Source organism: Macrosteles quadrilineatus, unplaced genomic scaffold, assembly GCF_028750875.1.
Source record: "Macrosteles quadrilineatus isolate MER2022 unplaced genomic scaffold, UCM_ALF_1.0 Scaffold_2__2_contigs__length_208266976, whole genome shotgun sequence".
NCBI lineage: Eukaryota > Metazoa > Arthropoda > Insecta > Hemiptera > Cicadellidae > Macrosteles > Macrosteles quadrilineatus.
The window spans coordinates 153,346,394-153,358,306 of NW_026542595.1; the positions used below are offsets into that span (position 1 = coordinate 153,346,394).

Here is an 11,913-nt window from a genome sequence, read left to right on the forward strand (position 1 = left end):
TAAGGAAACAGTTTGTTCTCTAGTTCCTTTGATTTAATATGTGCAATTAATTTTGCTACCCTATAAATAAACCGAGCAACTAGCTATGAAAAGAACATAAATTAATACTAATGAGAAAAGCAACTCCACTGCAATGCTGATGTAAAGGTGTAAAAGATGAACACACCAAAGAGTTGTTCAACCCGGCAAACAACCACAGGATATTGTTAGTTTAGGCTTTGATATACAAATTTGTAATCAGACCAAACCAATTACAGTACTCGTGATTGAGTTTATGTTCAAGCGTCAATATTCAATAGTGAACGTAGTAATTAATCGTGTGTTGAGAATGCTGATGCTATTTACGACGTAAATCGTATTTAGTTGAACCTAGTTATTAGACTATGTTGGATTATTTGTTAAAGTATTTCTATTATAATCTGTCTTGAAAATGATGTACAGATAGAATAAAGAGGTAGATGCAGCTTTCGATTTCCAATGTGTGTAAAACGTAAGGGGTTTTAATGTGTGTAAAACTTAAGGTTTTCCAATGTGTGTAAAACGTATAAGAATAAAGTAGTTACAATCGTAACTAAAACCTGTGTCAGCCGATGGTTTGCTTTGGTTCCTTAGGTACAAATAAAGTGAATTGTCAGTTTGTGTACATTTTGAGTGCATTTTTGTATAACAATAATAATACAAATTAGGTTGTATTAAAACATTCTGTTGATGAAGTTTTACAAAAAGTTTTTAAATTTATAAAATGGGGCTATAAAGGTTGTAAAGCACAGAATAGTCTTGTGTAAATTGTGTTTGCATTTTGGATTCGAATGGTATAGTGGTTGAAGTGTTCGAAAGTCACGGGTTCAAAACTCACTAATCACCAATAGATTTTCGGTATGTTTTAACGACGTCAGCTAGTGATTCAAAATCCACATTGACCCATTTATTAAGAAAATAATATTTCCTTACGACAAGGTGAAATTTATCTTCCTTAAAATAAAAATAAAATACAATTAAAAAATTAAAGAACTCCTCCCAAAAGATTTTCGCACAAGATATTTCAAAAATATTATTCTTTGAACTAAACCGACAAAACACATACATAATATATAGAGTTGGAAAGAGTAGATGATTGGTATGATTCATCATGCATTGTTCTAAATATGTATTATTTGAATGTAATCGGTAATAAAGATAAGATAGTTATTTTAGTCATCAGACATAGAATGTGCACCGCACCAAGGGCACGTATTAATCATCTTTCCACGCGCTCACTTTAGTTTAGGCTGCGCACTTTAAGTTTAGGCTGATTTTAAAATTGATTTTTCTCTGTATCATGTCATATTTTGCAATATAACTTTCCATTACGAAATCAGTGGAAATTCCTTTTATCACAGAACTCTTACAATAATTTCTCATATGAACTATCTATTTTACGGGTTGGTGTCTTTTCTCACCACTTTTGCATATATTCTATCATATTATTCTACAGATCATCATAGGTTCATGAGATTACTGTCATACATGTTTCCAATCATTGGACAAATCTTCGTTTGTGTAATACCATACAAAACAAAATAATACAAGTGCAGAAGGGCATGTTGCCCATTTGAGCCGTGTCCATATTTTGTTAAATAATAGTAGTAGTTGCTTTACAGCAACTGGATAAAACATTTTAAAATATTTATGTAGAACTATGTGAGAGCCTATGAATGTTATTAGAATAACGAAATGGGTTGTGCATGTTTACTAGCGCTACTCAGCAACAAAAACCTTTTAATTTATCTCTAAAAAATATATTCTTAAAGTGCACTGAGTAGCAGCCTAAAAAATACAATGTAACTTACCCATATAGTTACAAAATGCTCGAACTCGCATTTTAACATTTATAATTTGGCTTATATTTCTCAAGCAGATTATTTATCTGCAGAAGAAATTTATTGTGCTCTTATCGTGTCTAATAACACCCAAAGACAGAAACCTTGCCTAAAATGGTACCTATCTTGGCAAATTATTTGCAGTGGCCTATATTATGGACCGTGGCCCACTGGGTTGTTAACATGATTATAACACGACATTTCGGCTGTAAAAAAGGCATAAAGTGTAAATACTATTTAAGCATCTACTGTCACGACAGAAAGGTCATATTCCTTTTAAACTAGATCACATCATTCTTTATAAGATACGTTGTTTAATAATGCATGTAAATGTCAATATTGACATAACTGCCAATTTACAGTGTCTTTTGCTTTTTGGAAATGCCGCATTGCTATGTCATTTGCATTATTTGTTGCCAACGAAGGCACACAACTATATAAACGAGGAGGTCCCTAACAGTCCAAGAATAAAAGCCGACTTTACTTCAAGTATATTCTACTACACCTAACTTTTCGTAGATGAATAAGCGTAAGCCTTGAAAGTAACCATCGATTTTGACGGGTTTCACCTAGTTTAGTATAAATCCACATACTTTGGTAATTACTTATAACCAATGCATAAACGTAGTAGACAGTGTACACATTGGGTTCTAACTTGCTGTAGAAGCTAGACAGCTGATTATACAAAATACTCAAACAATAAACAATCATTACTATCTTTGGCATTTTTATTTGCAGCTAATTTACAAATGATTACTGTTAGAAGTTTTAGACAGTTTGAGACAGAATAACTTGGAATTTTTAAACAGCTTTTTTCGTTTATCTTGTTTTGCGTTACAACATTGACTAGTTGGATTCATAAAATGGTCAAAGAAACAGGATATTATGACATCCTTGGCGTCAAGCCCAACTGTACTTTAGATGAGTTGAAGAGAGCATACAGAAAACTAGCTCTCAAATATAATCCGGACAAAAACCCAAGTGAAGGTGAGCGGTCCACGTCCTTCCTGGAATGGTTGACGGTCAAAAAATCACGTTTACAGAAGAAGGAGACCAAGAACCTGGGTATAAACCCGGTGATATTGTTATAGTACTGGACGAAAAGAGTCACCCCAGGTTTAAAAGATCGGGAAGTGACTTGATCTTTCGAATGGAAATTGAGTTGGTAGAATCCTTATGTGGGTTCAAAAAGGTGATCAGAACTCTAGATGACAGGAATCTTCTGATCACTGTCATTCCAGGGGAACTAGTAAAACATGGGGATATCAAGTGCGTTATAGGGGAGGGGATGCCTCAGTATCGTAATTCGTCCGAGAAAGGTAAACTAATTGTTCACTTTAGTGTAAATTATCCATCCGTGATTCCATCTACTGTGATGGCGCAACTGGAGCAGTGTTTACCACCAAGGCCTCAGCAAGACGTCCCTGAAAATGCTGAAGAGTGTCTTCTGAGTTCTGAGTGATATGGACATGTCCTCCGAATCTAGAAGACGAGCACCCAGAGGACAAGAAAGTGAGTCAGAAATGCCTCAGGTCCAGTGTGCAGCTAGTTAATTGATTGGTTGAATCAGTTGTTATGTATTTGGAGTTTCTTGTTGTCACCGTTTTATCAATTTTATTTCCTTAATAAAATGAGTTTAATAATAATGTGTCTACTGGATCTTCTTTTTTTACATACCTCTACATCTGGATAAAATTGCCCAACCAAGTGACATGACATTTATGCAGGTTACGAGAAATCATACTTCAAAAACAATTTCCAATCGCATGAATAAAAACCCTACCAAATAATTTTAATCATACAAATAAACAAAAAACGTAACAAGAAGAAGGATCAGTAACAAATACAATGACATTAGTGTTTTGTATGCGTTTTGTCTAAGAATAAACGGTACTTTCCTGTTAAAGGGTACATTCATTATTATCGATGATTTATTTTCAATATGTCGATATTTTAATTTTCATCCAAAATTGCGATATTAACGTATTGAAACATATCAGCTCACAACTACGTTAAATAAATAAAATTCTGTTCGTTATTCCCAACATGTTTTTTTCTATTATCAAACGGAATTTCTAAATGGTACAGCAAGTGTACCATTTATCTCTGTATTTCTAAAATACAGAGATTTTAAGAACCTGAATGTAGTTGACTTTATGGCAGACATTTATGAAACACAATGGCACTTAATAGAAAACTTACCATCAGTTGATGAAATGGTGAATGAGTTAAACACTACAATTATTAATCTTTTTGACAAACAGGCTCCAACAGTAACCAAACGTTTGACTAAAACACGTCCGGCACCATGGATAACCCCAGAAATCCGCAGATTAATGGCTAGACGTGATTGTATTTTTAGGAAAGCTAAACGTTCTCAAAACCAAACAGAAATGGAACAATATCGTTATCTTCGAAATAGAGTGAAACAGATTTTGAGAAATTCAAAAATAAGACACATCCGTAATGTTTTGTATGCGTTTTGTCTAAGAATAAACAGTACTTTCCTGTTAAAGGGTACATTCATTATTATCGATGCTTTAATTTCTATATTTTGATATTTTAATTTTGATCCAAAATTGCGATATTAACGTATTGAAACATATCAGCTCACAACTACGTTAAATAAATAAAATTCTGTTCGTTATTCCCAACATGTTTTTTTCTATTATCAAACGGAATTTCTAAATGGTACAGCAAGTGTTGTTAGCAATGTGAGGTTAGTTTAGAATAGTTTAATTTCTTAATCCATACATATTATTTTTGCCTAAACAAGATTAGTTCTCAATTTGTAATATAAATCGATATATCGAAAAAACCATCGATAATAATGAATGTTCCCTTTAACAGGATAGTACCCACAAAACTAATAGCAATAACAACAATTAAAAGAAATAATCTGCTTGGAATAATTTAGTAAGGCCGCTAGAAATTATGCGAATCGGTGTATTGTTAATCAACGCTTAATGGTATTCATCGGACTCCTTTTATTTTGTACTGTCTTTTGTAAATAGGCCATATGTGCATGTGCAAGCTGAGGTGCCCGTGGGTACAGAATGTCGAGTCGCATACGCTACTATTCTTTGTTTACATCTACGTTGTTATCTCGTAACCATCATGGCAACTCATATGACTCATGTTAAACATTGCAAATTTTATGTCAGTCTTAAATTGTACAGGTATTATCAAATTGAATTTTTTTTTTGTTTCGAAACATCAAAACTATTTGTCGAAATACCCCTGGTAAGTTTGGATTCAATATGTTCAGCCGTTATTGAGTTAATTGATTAGGTACATAGTTTGCATAAGGTCCGATCTCAAAGAGCTTCGCTCAATTCCTTATAACCAATGCATAAACGTAGTAGACAGTGTACACATTGGGTTCTAACTTGCTGTAGAAGCTAGACAGCTGATTATACAAAATACTCAAACAATAAACAATCATTACTATCTTTGGCATTTACAAATTATAACTGTTAGAAGTTTTAGACAGTTTGAGACAGAATAATTTGGAATTCTTAAGCTTGCTCTCAAATACCCGATGGATACATTTAACAACTTCTTTGGAGGTGGCAGAAGAGGGCCGGGTGAACGGAAATGTCAAGACGTTGTACATCAGCTCTCAATATCCTTAGAGGATCTGTACAAGGGTTGCACGAGGAAGCTGGCAATCGAGAAGAATGTTGTTTGTGAAAAGTGTGAAGGTCGTGGAGGTGAAGAAGGTGCCATTGAGAAATGCGGGACCTGTGGAGGCTCCGGAATGAAAATCCAGGTACACAATATCCCCACAGAAATCTGTATGCTATGAAATGAAATACAGATTTCGACAAAATATGAAATGGAATCATGAATCATTAATATGAATGATACTTAAAGATAGGTATGAATAACATTAAATGATTGATTTTCTGGATGATAGAACATTGGGTGATAATACTACAAAATTATAATCTAAGTTAACAAATGTGTAGGACAATAACATTAAAATGGGGAAAATAGAATAGAGTGTTCATATGGCCTGGCATGGGAAGAAAGGGATATTATGGCTGTTGTTCCATACTGTTCAATATCAAATAACTTTATTGTTTCTTTGTTATTAAGGAGATCACAGTTTATTAGTAAGTGAGTATTGTCTATAAACTTTATCACCTGGGTATTAGTTTATGGAAAACACAATTTAAGGGGTCACGCACTCGCGATTAAGGTCCATGGCACAATTTGATTAGAGATGATGATGCACAAAAGTCTATTGATGGATGAAATACATTATGAAATTTATTAATATACAATGTCTTCGAAGGTAGGGTCATCATTATCTATCTCGTCGATCGCAGCTTCTATTGCTCGGGTTGGTTCCAAATATTTCTTGAGGGCTGATATATGGTAGGGGCCGTATAAAACATCTTCATCTTCTTTCGCTGATATTTATTTAATAAATTGCTTAATGTTTCACGTTCTTCTGCGGTTATGTGCCTATTTGTTGCTAGGGAATTCTCTATTTCTTCTTGGGTTAATGTTTCATCTTCGATTGGATCTGTTTTTCTATTTTTGAAGTTATTTATTGTGCTGTTAAATTTATTATATATTGGATCATCGTGATATACATCAAACGTTTCATCATTAAAATATTCATTATTTGGCCTATGGCTATCATTAATTATTAAGTGACATATTTGTCCCTCTTGGTTGCACATACAAAACTTCAAAGTAACATTGTGATTATTTATCTGCATATCTATTTCATTTGTGTTGAAATTCAGATCCATTTTAAGATTAGACAAAACATCTACTCCTAATATTATAAGTTTTATTAGATTTGGTACAATAAGATATTCCAATAGCAAGGTGTGTTCTGCAATTGTGGTGGGAACGTAAATAATTCGAGAGACTCTTTTAGATCGCTCATTTGTAGCAGTTTTGATTACTGTATTATTAACTGGAAATTCTTCAAATGGTGAAATTTTGGATTTGTTTTCATTGAACCAGGATTCTGATATACAAGTTATTGATGAACCAGTGTCGACTAATGCGTTTACTCTAATATTATTAAGTTTGATGCTAATTTCTGGGCAACTTATTTGAGTGAAATTTGGAGATTGATTATTTTCTGAATCATTTTCTAATAAGAAGTTCTTATCACACATTATACTTTGGGATTGAAGATGATTTATTTCATTACCGAGACTTTCATAAATAGGCGCTGTAATTTTAGAGTTAACTAATGATAATTGACCCTCTCGGTTGTCGCTTACATCGCCGAACCGTTTTCCTGTATATTTGGTGCAGGATGAGTCTGTGGCTCGTAACTGTGTGATGATTGGTTGTTTGGAGGAGCACTTGGCACGTAGTTATTTTGTCTCATTACTGCGCAGAGCTGAGCTTGTTCTTGGGTTGGGTGGTTTCTGTAGGTCCGTTGGTTGTTGTCACCGTTACGAGGAGGATATTTGTCTCGTTGATATGGTTTGTTTTCATGGTTTCGGTCGTAAGTAGGATGATTGTGATTAGGACGGTAATTTTGATGGTTTGGATAACTTCTGTGTTGGTGATTGTTGTTGTATGAATTGTTGTGATATGAAGGTATCTTGGGTTGGTACGCTCTCTGATTCTCGTAGCGGCCGTTTTGATGATAGGTGTGTGGTTGTTGATTTGGAGTTGTCGGTCGGTTGTTGGATGAGCTGTTGTGATTCTGGTTGTTGGTGCGTGTCTTCTTTGGTCCGTCTTTGAGGTCTTCACGTTGTAGAAGTCTTTCTAATGCACGTACGGTGGTGATGTTTTGTACATTGATGCAGTCTTGTACGATGGAGTCAAATCTCTCTGCCATCAGTGTCACGATTTCTTCTTCGGTCAGGCAAGGGCTCATAGATTGGAGTGAAATTACACGTTCTGTAAGGTACGCTGCGGCTGAGGGTACCATTTGACCGGTATTTTTCTGATTCGATTTTGGCTCTTAAGCTGCGTTGTACTTCTCTTGACCAGTATTTAGCTTCGAATTCGTTGGAAAATTGTTCCCAGGAACTTAAGTCAGTCTTTACAAGTTGTAGCCATCTTGAGGCGGGCCCTTCGAATGAAGTTTCTAGCAGGTCTTAGAGATATTCAATCGGGTCATTATTACCGTTTCGCTCAAGTCCTCTGTCGTAATATCTTTTAAATTTATTAAGATATTCTTTTGGGTTGCCACTTCGGCCGTTGAATTTTGGTATTTGTCGGTCTTTCTCTTCATTTCCATTGCATATAATTTTGATTGGGCCTTGGAAGTTTTCAAATGTTTTGCTCTGTTTGAGGGTTTCCACTTCTTGTTCACATTTTATTAGATTGTGATTTAAATTTTGTATTTCAGCTTGCTGAGATTCTAAAGTTTTGTTTTGGATGGTGAGTTTTGGGAGAATTTCGTTTTGTATAATAGCCAAATTATCTTTAGAATTCTGTTCGGATTCTTGCCTGGTTCTTTGAGAAAGTTCTTCAATTTTTTGGTCAAAATTCTGTTCATGCATTACCAATTGTGTTTTGACAGCAGATAGGATGTCATTTTGTCTCTGTTGATTTTTATTATCAGATATTGATTGTTGTTGTGTAAGATTATCAATGACGAATTGTCTCATTTGATCTTGTGATTCATCAATTTTTTGTGTGAGTTTTTCATTAAGTTTAATGATTTCCTCAGCTTGTGTTGTCTGAGTGATCTTAATTGAGTTTATTTCGATCTGGAATTTATTTTGACTTTCACGATTTTCTGAAATTTGAGTTTCTAGCGTGTTTCTGCAAGCTTGAATTTCTAGGCTATTAGCATCAATTTTATCATTGAAGCTTTGAGTGAGTTCAACTTTTAATTCATTGAGTTTGCTGTTGATTTTACTGTTAATTTCGGCATGGGATTCATTAATTTTGCTGTCAATTTTAGCATGAGATTCGTCAATTTTGTTGCTCAATTTAGTGTCTAGTTTAGTCATGAGGGCAATTAAAGTATTAATATCTGATGGTGCAATTAGTGTTGATGTGACAGTTGCTGTTGCACCGACAGTTGCACTAGGGTTGTTCCGTTGCCGTGTTGTTAGGTCTGGGTGACGTTCGTCGGCGTCGGCTATATTCGGTAACGATCGGCTGTGTTCGGGTGCGGGTGTCTGAGTTATTGATCCGCTAATGTGACCTTGGCTATCACCTGGCATTTGGGAAACATTCAAACTTTGTTTACTGGACAGTTCAGTGGCAACATTTGCAAACAGACTTGTAGGAATGGGAATACTAATGTCTGATTGGTCCATGGAATCGTTGCTCTCTTCCTCTGTGAGTTCTGATGTCTGCTGTGGATGTGTTTTTTTGTTCTGTGTCCGTGCGTGTGATGTCATCAAAATGGCGACCTTCTTCTTCAATCTCGCTCTCGCTGTCAGTGTTGTTGTAGTCGTAATTTGGGTTTAGGTTAGAATTTTTCCGGTTGGGTCTTAAATTATATCCTTTCTCGGCCATGATTAATTATTCTACTAATTATGCATATTGTGCGTGATTAATTAGTGTTTTGTATAACGGCTTTGTGTTGTTATTGGGGTTGGGAATATTAATTACGGGTCGTACAATAGGCTATGGGTTCTTACAATCTAGTACAACTTAAGGTTAACTTAGCTTAGATCGAAAATTGCAATATTTTATGACTACCGTAATATATCATTCGAAAGCCGACACGTTGGGTCGCCAAATTTGCTACACACCATAAAGCTTTCTATAGACTTTTCATTAACTTAGGCCTACAAAATTCCTATGGCTATTAAGTTAGCCCACATTGAACTCAAAGTCATTTCTTTCTTAATAAAGATAATTCCTAATTTGTGTTTTATTTCTGTCTAATAAGGTAAGTCTTTGCTCTTAATCTTATAATTATGAATTATTTTAAGAATAAATAAATTTGATTTGTTACAATATAAAATTTATTAATGAAATACAAGATAAGTTAAGTTGGTTGAATTAGCTACAGGGTAAGTTAACAATGGTAAATTTTCAAAATGGTGGGGTTCCAAAGTGGATGAAAAGATTCTCTAGGCTTAGGCCTATATTGGGTTGGTTTCTTAAGTACTAATTAATATTCAAATAGATGACCTCTTAATCTCAGGGAGGGGTGGTCGTGCCGGTTCGAATGATATATTGGGCTTCTTTAAAATGCAAATAATTTAATTTAGTTATTGTTCTGAAATAAGTTAAGCTAGGTTCATGATGCTATTAATATAATAATGTTAATGTCCAAAGAAAGATTCCAAATGGTTTCACTGAATTTAATGAAATAAAATAGAATTTGAAGATTAAATTTTGAATAAGTTCAATTTGAAATATATATATATATCTTGATGAGTTAGGTTAATTGGGCCTAGTAGGCTATGCTGATTAAATGTCCAATGAAGATTAAATTTGTCCTTAGTTAAATAAGATGGATGATGGTTACCAAATTTGGAGTGTCTGTCTTCTTATAAATTTGTACTCTTCAATGCACTTGTCCAATACTTTTGGATGATGAGAAATTTAAATTTTAGGTTTTACTTTGGGATTATGAATTTTAGTTTAAATTAAACACAATTTCCAATAGAATGATGTTCACACTGTGAAGAGTTGGCAGGATCTGGGGAGAGGCAATGGTAGAAGCTCAGGAAGTCCATGTCCATTGTTGAAGTGATGTACAGCTGGTTAATTTACATGAATGACACTTGCCACAGTAATTTTGATTTTCTTTGGATAATTTTGAAAAATGATACTATATTTGAGATGTTATTATGATATTGCAATTTTCTTACAATTATATATTATTCTAAGTAAATGATTATTGTTGGTTTTTGATGAGTACTTAATAGGTATGGAGAGAATTTGCATAAATATTATATTGTAACATAAAATAGGATGATGTTTCTGTGGGGTGATGGGATATTATATAACATTGAACAAAATTGGATAAAATACTTAACACATTAACAAGAGGAACAAATTAAATAACTGATAACACATTATCAGGGGCATTAACAGACATGAGAGAGAAAATATATAAAATAATAGAGAAATTAATGTTAATGATGAATGAATGACATGTAATATTACAACAATCAGCTGGGATGCATGATAAATCAAATACAGCTTATGTGCAGCGACTGTAAGGGCCAAGGAGAGAAGATCCCCATCAAAGACCCCTGCAAGACGTGCAACGGGAAGAAGACAGTTAGAGATCGAAAAGTCCTCAAAGTCCACGTCCTTCCTGGAATGGTTGACGGTCAGAAAATCACATTTGCAGAAGAAGGAGACCAAGAACCTGGGTATAAACCTGGTGATATTGTTGTAGTACTGGATGAAAAGAGTCACCCCAGGTTTGAAAGATCGGGAAATGACTTGATCTTTCGAATGGAAATTGAGTTGGTAGAATCCTTATGTGGGTTCAAAAAGGTGATCAGAACTCTAGATGACAGGAATCTTCTGATCACTGTCATTCCAGGGGAACTAGTAAAACATGGGGATATCAAGTTCGTTATAGGGGAGGGGATGCCTCAGTATCGTAATTCGTCCGAGAAAGGTAAACTAATTGTTCACTTTAGTGTAAATTATCCATCCGTGCTTCCACCTACTGTGATGGCGCAACTGGAGCAGTGTTTACCACCAAGGCCTCAGCAAGACGTCCCTGAAAATGCTGAAGAGTGTCTTCTGAGTTCTGAGTGATATGGACATGTCCTCCGAATCTAGAAGACGAGCACCCAGAGAACAAGAAAGTGAGTCAGAAATGACTCAGGTCCAGTGTGCAGCTAGTTAATTGATTGGTTGAACCAGTTGTTATATACTTGAAATTTCTTGTTGTTGCCGTTTTATAAATTTTATTTCCTTAATAAAATGAGTTTAATAATAATGTGTCTACTGGATCTTATTTTTTTACATAGGTACCTCTATATCTGGATAACATTGCCCAACCAAGTGACATGACATTTATGCAGGTTACGAGAAATCATATTTCAAAAACAATTTCCAATGGTATGAATAAAAACCCTACTAAATAATTGTAATCATACAAATTGAGATGTTTCAAAATGATCCTCATTGT

At 34.5% G+C, this 11,913-nt stretch overlaps 1 pseudogene; it reads left to right on the forward strand.

Annotated features, from left to right (window-relative positions):
* The first annotated feature begins 2,592 nt into the window (after positions 1–2,592).
* LOC128985041 (dnaJ homolog subfamily A member 1-like) lies at positions 2,593–11,628 on the forward strand (annotated as a pseudogene).
* The last annotated feature ends 285 nt before the right edge of the window (positions 11,629–11,913 follow it).